Source organism: Crocuta crocuta, unplaced genomic scaffold (genome assembly GCF_008692635.1).
Source record: "Crocuta crocuta isolate KB4526 unplaced genomic scaffold, BGI_CrCroc_1.0 scaffold113, whole genome shotgun sequence".
In the NCBI taxonomy this organism is placed as follows: domain Eukaryota; kingdom Metazoa; phylum Chordata; class Mammalia; order Carnivora; family Hyaenidae; genus Crocuta; species Crocuta crocuta.
In genome coordinates this window covers 447904-459443 of record NW_027530368.1, presented here as the reverse complement: position 1 = coordinate 459443, position 11540 = coordinate 447904, and the positions used below count along the sequence as shown (strand labels likewise).

At 41.6% G+C, this 11540-nt stretch overlaps 1 pseudogene; it reads right to left on the bottom strand.

The window, feature by feature from the left end:
- Positions 1-10257, bottom strand: part of LOC144233509 (IQ calmodulin-binding motif-containing protein 1 pseudogene) — a 148847-nt pseudogene extending 138590 nt beyond the window's left edge.
- Between the last annotated feature and the right edge of the window lie 1283 nt (positions 10258-11540).

The following is an 11540-nucleotide window of genomic DNA, read 5'->3' as shown; positions in this document are numbered from 1 at the left end:
GGGAGTGAGAATAATAACTATAAAATGGTTTGATATAAAATCATGCCAACTAGGGTTATTGGTGTTTTGAAGTCTACCTAAATATAACAGACAGAAAAGGGAAACATAGCAACACAGCAACTAATCTCCAAAGTTCTCTTCAGTCCAGGCTGCCTGGATTGCAGAAAAAATATCATTAACACTTAGCCCAGGCTGAGGATAGATGATTAGCAAAGGACTCAGGGAACCCACCCTACAGAGTTCAAGCTAGTTAGATGTAGAGGATTTCAACATTCGGTGATGGTTGTGGTCAATTGCACTATTTAACTCTAGAATATATCTTGAGTGATGATGTCTTTGCTAGCACCCAGGATTTTGAACCTACACAACCTATATGTAGGTTCAAGTCCAGTGTGGAGAGGAGGCCTGCCAAAGGCAAGTTCTCTTCTCCCCTAATCATGAAATAAAATAGCTTAGTGGCTTTCCTGGTCCTTTCTCCCAAAGAGCTTAACCCTAAACTCAGCCCTCTAGGTCTTGCTTCTCTAATGGTGAATACAGGTAGGCCAAACAGAAGGTAAGCCCAGGGCAGAAAGCACACAGCAGGGAGGTCTCTGCTTCCCCAAAGATGGGCAGGGCTTGTCTATATCATGAGGAGATATAAACATAGTGCTTGAGGACTAATGGATTTTCAAGTGCTTATTTTTTTTTTAAGTGCTTGAGAATCAACTTAAAGTGACATAGACTATGAAATATGAAAAGAGGGATGCCTGGGTGGCTCAGTCAGTTAAGCTACCAGCTCTTGATTTTGCCTCAGGTCATGATCTCCTAGTTCGGGAGTTTGAGGCCTGCATCGGTCTCCTTGCTGACAGTGCTGTGCAGAGCCTGCTAGGGATTCTCTGGCTCTCTCTCTCCCTCTCTCTGACCTCTCTCTCTCAAAAATAAATAAACTTTTTTAAAAATAAGAAAACTACAGAACAGAATAGTAATCTCAGCAAACACCTGCCTAGTACTTGTTAGGCTCCAGGCTCTGGTCTGAGTGCTTCTCTCACACTAACTCATGTGCTGTTCAGCATCTCTCTAGTACTACTTCCATCTCTGTGCTACAGCTGAAGATACTGAGGCCCATAGTAATCATTCTGCTAGTAGGTGGTAGGGTCAGGATTTGAACCCAAGCATTTGGTTCCTGAGTCCTCAATTCTGGATCTCTAAGTCAGGACACCTCTCTAAATAGTACATCTTTAACTTTAATATTTATAAAATGTAACATCCTGTCAACTAGAAAACTGCATTCCATCTTTTTATAATTGTACATAAATTACATTTATTGAGAGATGTACAGTTGACTCTTGATCAACATAGGTTTGAACTGCACAGGTCCGCTTATATGTAGACTTTTTACAATAAAGTACTATAAATGTTTTCTCTATGATTTTTCTTAATAACATTTCCTTTCCTCTAGCTTACTTTATTGAAAAAATAAGGATATAATGTCTATAACATACAAATTATGTGTTAATTTACTATATTATCAGTAAGGCTTGTGGTCAATGGTAAGCTATTAGCAGTTATATTTTGAGGGAGTCAGATTTTCTACTGTGTTGAGGAGTCAGCATCCATAACTTCTGCATTGATCAAGGGTCAACTGAAGTACATTTTATTTATTTATTTATTTTCTTAAGTTTTTTGTTTTTGTTTTCTTTACAAATAGTTTATTGTCAAATTGGTTTCCATATAACACCCAGTGCTCATCCCCACAAGTGCCCTCCTACTGAAGTACATTTTAGTAAAGTTTGATGTAGTAAGAAGGAAGGACCAGAGCCTTCAAGGTTTTAAAGTGTCTCTGACCCCAGGCGTCTTGGTGGAGCACTGGAGAAGAAAATGGCAGAGTCACAGGAGAAAACTCACGGCTCACACTCAGGGGCCCTGAACAAGCCATCCTTTGTTCCATGGCCCAGTAATACCCCTGACGACCACCCTAGACTAAAGGTTTGTAAACTATTTCTGCAAAGGGCCAGATAGTAAATATTCTAGGCTCTAACAAGATGGCAGAGACAATTTTGAAGAAGAAAAAACAGTATATTTATCTCATGCCTCAAAACTGATTATAAAGCTATGTTAAATTAAGTTTGTGGTAATGGTGTGTGGAGTAGACAAATAGATCAATGGGATAAAATAAGAGGAAAAGACATTCCTGATAAGTAACATAGATGGCCTTACAGAGCAAGGGAAGAAAGAATGGGCCAGTTAATAAGTGATACCAGGACAATCGGTTATCCCTGAGGGAAAAAATGGAGTTAGATCTCTAACTCATCTCAGCAATAAAAAATCAATTTTAACATGAGGAAAACATGAGGAATAAAAGTTTTAAACTTTTAAAAGAAAACATAAGAGAATATCTTTTCTGCTCTTGAGGTAGAGGATGAATCTTAAATAAGACTTGAAGAAAGCACAAATCATAAGGGAAAAGACCGATAAAAAACTGACTCCAGTAAAATAAACCTTTATGTTCAACAAGAGATACCAACAACAAAATTAAAATTCTAGCCACAGACTAGGAGATCTACAAGGCGTATAACCAACAAAGGATTATATCCAGAATTTATAAAGAGCTACCACAAATCAGCAAGAGTAAAGCAAAGAACAAAGAATGTGAAGGGGTATTTCATAGAAAGGGAACCCTAAATAGCTAATAAATATGTGAAAAGATGTTCAACATCATTAATAATCAGGGAAATGCGATCTGAAATAACAAAGTGTTATTGCATATACCAGAACAATAAAATTAATACAGCTGATACCATGTGTTGGCAAGGACAGGCCAAAAGAGGAGCTATTCTGTGAAGATTATGAGACTATAAACTGGCACAATCATTTTAGAGAAAAATTTAGCAATATCTGCTAAAGTTGAAGAGGTACAAACCTATGACCCTAAATTCAACATCTAGAAATATCTCTTACTCTCATACATGTTCCAAAAGAAGATATGTAAGAGAATTTTTATAGAAGCATTATTTGTAACAGCAAAAAATTGTGTATACATAAATGTACCTGAATAGAATAATGGATACCTGAATTGTGATCTGTTAGAAAGGACTTTAACACAGTGTTTCAAGTGAATGATGGAGTGAGAGATCTCTAAAAACAGAGTGTTGGTGAGAACAGGCAGACTGTGGAATAACACACACAATTTTAAAACAGGGAGAACAATGCCAGACATTACTTGTGGATTCATGCCTATGTGGTAAAGTGTTAAAACATGGAAATGAATAATAAATTCAGAAATGCTAACACAGAATGGTGGTTCTCTGGTGAAGGAAGGAGGGATGGCAAGGGGAAGGGAATATGAGGTGTCCTGCCTGTATCTGTTGGACTTCCGATAAGGTTGGGTGCTATTTACCATGTACTTCTATGTTCATTTCTGTATAAGGGAAATATGTTGTAATAAAGAGGATTTAAAAGAAAACTGGGGGGGGGGCGCCTTGGTGGCTTAGTCGGTTAAGCGTCCAACTTTCGCTTAGGTCATGATCTCGCGGTTCGTGGGTTCGAGCCCCGCGTCGGGCTCTGTGCTGACTGCCAGCTCGGAGCCTGGAGCCTATTTCAGAGTCTGTGTCTCCCTCTCTCTCTGACCCTCCCCTGCTCACACTGTCTCTCTCTCTCTCTCTCCTAGAAAAAAATGAAAAAAAATAAAAAAATAAAAGAAGACTAGGGTTAGATGTAAGGCCACAAACCTTCAATCAGACACTGGAATGTCAAAAGTTTTGTAGTGGGTGGAGGAGAAAGAAGTTTCAGAGAGATTTTATCACTTATCAACAGATTCAAGGAATAAGGGTATGTGGTGGTAGAAGCTTAGTGAGAATTAACAGAATGGATAAACAAAAGGGTTTGCCTCAGGCAGTCCCAGTTTATGCCTATTACTTGGAGTGATTATCAATAGTTCCCCCTTTCACTTTCAAATGATCAGTGATATGCTCTGCCTGGTAGATGATGGGTACCAGATACGGAGCTTGCCCATTACGGTCAGAGGGACTCATTAGATGAATGAAGAGCTTGACATCAAAGAAATTCAAAAGAACAATAACAGTAGCCAGTCTTCAGTGGATCTTTTATCTGAAAACTAAAGACGTCAAGGTTCTCGCTTTTTCTTTAGAATCATGTCAGATTAAAGGCGTCTGGGTGGCTCAGTTGGTTACGCATCTGACTTCAGGTCATGATCTCACAGTTTGTGAGTTCATGCCCCACATCGGGCTCTCTGCTGTCAGCATGGAGCCCGCTTCGGATCCTCTGTTCCCTTCTCTCTGTCTCGGCCCCTCCCCTCCCCCCATCATGCTCTCTGTCTCTCTCTCAAAAATAAAAAATAAACATTTGAAATCATGTCAGATTAAAACATAGGTCTACAGTCTTCTAGTCCTCTCAGAGACATGGCTGATGGAGTAAAAAAGGCCTATAGAGTTAGCTCACAGACCAGACATGAGCAAAAATTACCTGAATAGTTTTGAAAAATAGATTCCTAGGTTCCAACACCAGATTATTGGTTTGAGATCTATAGAGTTGTAGCCACAAAATCCGTATTTTTCCCACTCTCTAGGTCACTCTGGTACATGGATCCACAGAATCTTGTATGAATACCAGAGCTCTAACAGCTGTGCTACTGTAAAATAGCACTTATTACTAATAGCTAGTCTTATATATTACATATAAATCCTCAGGTATCTATCATAAACCATCCTCATCTCTTGCCTTAATGTAATAATTTTCTAGTCTCATTATACACAGCTTGCAATCATTCCCTTCATGTGGATGGGTCTCCACTACTCAGATTTTAAAAGGGCTGGGACCCAGGATCCAGAACTTGCTGGCCGAGTTCTCTCCCAGCCTTGATGAGAAAGCATCCAGGAGTGCACTGAAGGCAATGCCAGGTCAAGGAGCACTTCCTTATGACCTGAGTCCAAACCCTCATGTCAAAAACTCCACCCCTTGTCATTCAGTAGAGGTATCCTGCTGTCTGGATGAAGCGGGCTAAAGTGGGCTCCTTTCCCAAAGCTTCATGCTAGTTCCTACAGGATTTTCAAGAGAGTGAGCTGAAAATTACAAAGAGAAAATTCATCCAGGCTGCAGCAAAACATACTGAAAAGTACTGAAGAATATTTTTTCACATTTTTGCTCTTAATTTTTTTTTTTGTTCGGGTTCACTTGTTATTCTTTTTAATGTTTTTTTAAATTTTATTTTTCTTTTTGAAAAGCATCTTCAGATATTGCCAGTGCTTTCCAGATTTACTGCTTTCCAGATTTACTTTTGCATGTATTGAGAGATGAAAGAATATAAGGAGAATGTAATTGGTAGCTGAGTATGCTGCAGTCAGCAATGGAAGGCACACACCATTGAGGCATCATCTGAGCCTGAGTGGTGGCCTTTTCAGTTTGAATTTTTAATTCATTGGCATTGGATTCTTGAGGAACCAAATGATATGGTGTAAGATACATGGACTCCTAGAAATTGTTCTCATCTAATTGTTTGGAAATTTTAAGAGCAATATCAGGTATGTCCCTATGATGGATTTAGATAATTGATTTTATTGGATATTCTCATTTCCCTGTTTGGCACTTTTTGATTGAGAACTGGGAGAGTGCTAAACCATAATTACCTGTATTTTTTTTAATGTTTATGTATTTTTGAGAGACATCAAGCAGGGGAGAGGCAGAGAGAGATGGGGACAGAGGATCCAAAGTGGGCTCTTCGCTGACAGTAGAGAGCCCGAAGTGGGGCTTGAAATCACAAACCGTGAGGTCATGACCTGAACCCAAGTTCAAAGCACAACGAACTGAGCCACCCAGGTACCTGTATTTCTGAAAGGCCTCTGAGAAACTGGGTCAGCTAGATATCTATTAGAGGACACATCATGTCCTAAGAGAAACCTTTTTTCACTGGCCTGATCAAAACTAACTGATTGTGTCTTAGAGGTGTGATCTTCAACCTTCATTGAGCATCAGAACCACCTTGTGAAACTTTTGAACATTGATGCCCAGACGCCCCATGCCAATGAAAAGATACTGTCTGGAGAGGGGCAAACATCAGTGTTTTTTTATAAAGTTCTTAGGGATAGTAGGGTGACTATGTGTCCCAATATACCTGAGATTGAGGAATTTCAGTACTAAGTACAAGATTGTTGTGGGTAAACCCTGCTGAAAGTCACCATGATGAAGCCCAAATTGCCATTATGACCATAGGTTCTCAGTATCTGTCCTACATACGGACCTTTCAGATTTATCACACTAATGGGATTCAGAACTCCTGGGGATGGGATAAGGAAGTGGAAACTTCTAATGCTGTTAACTGTAACCTAACAAAAAAATGTGAACAAGATGTTGGAAGATGCACTAAACCTGGCTTAAGGAGATGAAAAAAAAGAAAAATGGGTCTACATTGCCTGTGACAAGAGGGAAAGCAATGACAAATTATTTGAGATGATTTGAAAAGAAAAGTGGTAAGGAGGGGTTTTGCAAATAATACTTTTTCCTTATTCTTGTTTTTTTTCTTATTGCTTTTTATTAAGAGATTAGGGCCTCCCTTTGTAGATCTGATGTTTTGGCTGTTCTTTGCCTAGGGAGAGTCAAGTTTCTTTTGTTTCAGGTGTTCTGTTCTGGTGTGTTCTTTGTGAGTCAGCCAGTGGGAACATGAGTGTGTGCACATGGTAGGGCCGGCACCATCCCCACATCTGGGCTCCATGATTTATGCCTAACTGTGGTTCACTTTGGTCTCCCCTGAAGCCAAGTTGGAGTGTTTGGAATTTATTGCACTTCAATGTAAAGAGCATCTGGGCATATAGAAGAGGAAGCCTGAGTCTTTTAATATGAAAACAAACTAAATGTTAGGTGGATTTATAGAAAAGGCAAATGCACTTGGGGTGAAGGTGAGCTAGATGAGGTATCTCCACCAAGGGCTAAAGCTTCCGCAACTGATGGCTTGAGCCTGCCTAGGACTGCATCCCTTCACCATTCGGAATAGAGCTTTCGTGATGGTTTGTTCACCATGCACCATGTTCTCCTCTTGTGACTCATATATTTTTCTATTATCGGTATTTCCTAGGCACTGCAGAAGGAATGTCCTAGAATCCTTTGGATCCACCACATGGATTTCCCAGTGCTCATAAGCAGATTCTCTATGCCACAAAGTGCCAAAATTACACCCCTAAGGACAAACAATTCTGAATCAGGACTAAGATTGCATTTTTTTTTTTTTTTTACAAATAGTTTATTGTCAAGTTGGTTTCCATATAACACCCAGTGCTCATCCCCACAAGTGCCCTCCTCCATGCCTATCTCCCCCTTCCCCCCCACATCCATCAGTCCTCAGTCTGTTTCTCAGCATTCAAGAGTCTCTCATGGTTTGCCTCTCTCCCTTTCCCCCACCATTTCCCCCCTTCTTCTCCCCCATGGTCCTCAGTTAAGATTGCATTTTTATTTTTTATTTTTAAGCTTATTTATATATTTTTGAAAGAGAGAGAGCTAATGTGTGCAAGCAGGGGAGGGGCAAAGAGAGAGAGAGAGGGGGGAAAGAGAGAATACCAAGCAGGCTCCATGCTCAGTGAAGTCACTGACTCTGGGCTTGATCTCACAACTGTGAGATCATGACCTGAGCTGAAATCAAGAGTTACATGCTTAACTGACTGAGCCACTCAAGCACTCCAATGATTGCATTTTATTGATTGATTGATTGATTGATTGATTCATTTTAACATTTATTCATTTTTGAGAGACAGAACATGAGTGGGAGAGGGGCTGAGAGAGAGGGAGACACAGAATCTGAAGCAGGCTCCAGGCAGCACAGAGTCCAATGAGGGGCTCGAAATTACAAACCGTGAGAGCATGGCATGAGTCAAAGTCAGACACTTAACTGACTGAGCCACCCAGGTGCCCCAAGATTGCAGTTTTAGACACAACTCCTGCTTTTCCTTAAAATGCCTCTTCCATTTATTAAGGGATATGAGTTGTTAACTATACTGGAATCAAAATTAAAAATTTAATAAAACTTAGGGGCACCTGGGTGGTTCAGTCCGTTGAGCATTCAACTTTGGCTCAGGTCATGATCTCATGGTTTGTGAATTCAAGCCCCACATCAGGCTCACTGCTGTCAGCCTGTCAGTGCAGAGTCTGCTTCAGATCCTCTGTCCCTCTCTTTCTGCCTCTCCCCTGCTTGCACTCTCCCCAAAAATAAATATTAAACAAAAACTTAATAAAATTTGAAAAGAACTTTTTAAAAAAGGGATATGAGTTGCTAGTGATAAGCAAAGACCAAACTAGGAAGGATTGTGCAATGGGAGGGTGGTTATAAGCTACATGCACTTTTGTGTAGATTTCCTTTGACCTGGACTTGAGACCTCACGTTGCCTGTTTGCACGAATTGTGCAGACATCAGTAAAGCTTCCTCATCTTTTGCAAATATGACCCATCTCTGCCCTCTACCTTGAAGGTTCTGTATCTAGAAGCCCACACTCTTAGTGAGAGAAAGAGTCCTGGAATTACAAAAGGAGACAATAATAAGCAATATTTCCGTTTGTATCATATTCTAGATTCTATTCTTATTTTCCTATGCATTAACTCCTTTGACCCGCATAATAGCCCTACAAAGTAAACATTTTACAGAAGGACACTCATTTCACAGAAGGACACTGAAGCAAAGAGAAATAAACGAACAAGCAAACAAAATTTGCCCAGAGTTACATAGCCAAGAAGCAGAGAGGCCTGGGTTCAGAGCGCAGCAACTCCTACTTGATCTCTGCTGGCTCTTGCTACACTCCAGGGTCCTACCTCACAGTACAGCATAAACGCAACTGCTGGGAGTGAAGGGAGGCAGGCTGACCAGTCTGGTAAATGTTTGAAATGCTGAAATTGGAGAACCGAGGGAGAGGGAGAGACAGCAAGTCAGAGAGGGAGGGAGACAACTAGTGTGGGTCTCTGAGACTGTGGGGCAGCACTAGGGAATAATGCTTTGTAGAAGCACCATTCTGTGCATTCAGGTGATGTTTCTTTTTCATCAGGAGCTTATGTGTTAGAACAAAAAGATAAACAGTTGTGTCTCTCCAGACTGGTACACAGCCGATGGCATATACCTCAAAAATGATAGGACTTCTTCTTGGCTGTCCTGCACTTCATAGGACTTGGGGGAACAAGCAGCCTCCAACCCACAGGGCCACAAGGAGAAGTGACACATAGATTGAAGTCTGGGTTCCATTAAAACAAAATGTGGAGAAAGCCCTCAGGAAAGAGGTGGATAATATAGGATAACCATTTTATTTTTACCTTATAATAGGACTTCCACAAGGCAGAGCAGAAAGGTTTGGAAGTGAGAGAAAAGAAAGCAAGGTGTGTATAGGATCAAGAGGCCAGGAGAGGGTAGCCTACCAGAGGGCTTGGATTATGGACATTAGAGGCATTTGGTGCCCCACAGATGCCCTGGGGCCCAGGGGGCACAGTGTTATCTTGGCTGGTTCAGGCTGAGGTCCCACATGCTGGCAGCAGTCCCGCATATGCTGAGGTAGGGGCTGACTGGGGCCACGGGGGATAGTTCTGTCCCTCATTTCCAACATGTGTTCTTTCCAAGAAGAATTGAGGGTGAGACAGGGAAGTTGTGTGAAGTAGGGAAAGCCCAGGAGAAAATGGTGCCCTTGGGCTTCCCACCCACATGCCTCAATTCCAAAGAATGTGAGCAGCACAAAAATACATTTGCCCTCTACTCACTGCAGATGATTTCAGCCAGAAGGCCAGTAGATACACCCTGGCCTCTCAGTAAAATATGGCACAGGCCTCTCTCCTTTTCCTCCCAGAGCCTTTTCTGATACCTGGTGATTTCTGCCAACAGAGGATTAATGCCTCAGGGCAGGCTGTCCTGTGTTGATTTAGGGCAGAAGTCAGCCAGTCTTTCACCTGTGATAAAAGACAGTTTTACCTGCTTTTATTATTTTATTTAAACTGTTTCACAATTTGGTGCTGTGCCAAGAATGTCTCTTTGACCCGACCCACCGTGGCGCCTGACCCCATTCATCAATATTCTGCTCTCAAGTTTCCGACACTAGGAGGCCAGGCAAGATGGCTCCAAGTGTGGTCTGAGGACCACCCACAGGAGAGAGCCCCTGTCCAACTCCAGCCTTACTCCCTGGAGCTGGGCTGAGAGTCTACATGTTTATCAATGTGCTTGGAGGCACATTCCAGCTTGAGAACCACTGTTGGACTGTTCTGACCCCTTTTGTTGCTCTTTGATTGACTGCTCCTTGTTTCCTCCATGACCACTAGTTATTCACTTCCCGAAATCCATGAGAATGTAGGAGCTACAAGAAAAAGTGATTTGTCTGTTTCTTGTGTATCCCAGATTCTTAGAAGAGTGCCACTCCTGTAGCAGTTGCTTAATCTTTATTAAATAAATGAAATGTTTTTTGAATGCTCACTTTGTGTTAGGCATCGGCTAAGTGCCGAGGATGCCACAGCAAACCAGACAGACACAGGCTGGTCCTCTCCATTCACGACTTCTGGTATGTGTAGGGGGCGGAGGGTGGCAAGCAGCAGACAGGTTGACTAAACAAGCAATTACGATGGAGTGTAAAGGGTATTATGATAAGGGGTGGTGAGAATAATATCAGGGTTTGTGGATGGAACTCAGGAAGCCACTGAAGAGATGAAAAGTTACGATGCCCCTTCCTTAGCCTTCAGATGCAGATGGTCTACAAGCATAGACACATGAGAGCTCACATGGCCAGTCAGACCCGATGGGACTCAGAGCGCAGGGAAGGTGGGAGGTAGGCTGGATGCCCACCCCACCCCACCATGAAAATAAAAGAGGAATAAAAGAGGGACACAATAAGGTGTGTAAGAGCTCTACCCTTTCCATGGAAGGCATCAGTGAGGACAGAAGTCTGTTTCAATGTCAGCAGGAGGGGGGAAACTTATCTAGTCTCCATGGTATCTGAAGCCTCACCTAAAGTAATACTCAGTAAAAGCCAGAAGGTAAAAGGGCATGGGCTGGTTCAGAGCATAGCAAAAAGGGGGTGAGAGACTTACATTCATTCTCTGGTGCCTCAAGCAGCTAGATGAGTGGGAAGAAGATGGACAGAGGGTGAGAATCTTATGGCCAAAAGTCAGCGAGTGAAGGTGTGGGACAGCATGAGAGGGAGAAAGAGACCCAAGCAGCAAGCAGCATCCTCAGTTCCTTTCTTTGCCTTTCACTGGGTAAACTCTATCTCTTCCCATAGGCAGGTTCTGTTCTTTATTCTGAATAAAAGAAAAACTGGGATTTAATCCTGCTTTCTTTTCTTTGATTGCCGATTATGAAAACTGTCCTCTTCTTTTCCTTGGCCATGAGATTCAGAGCTAAAGTCAATGTCCAATTAAAATAACCAAATTTTTCCCAAGCATTTAGTAAATTGGTTTCCTGTTGCTTCTTTTTAAAAAATATTTCTCTATTCTATTTTAACAGCTGCACACTGCAATTGTTTCTATTCTTGAAAGCCACCTTAAATTTTTTGGAAGTGTTGTGCAAACATAAACTATAAATAAATAGAGCACATGTGTCC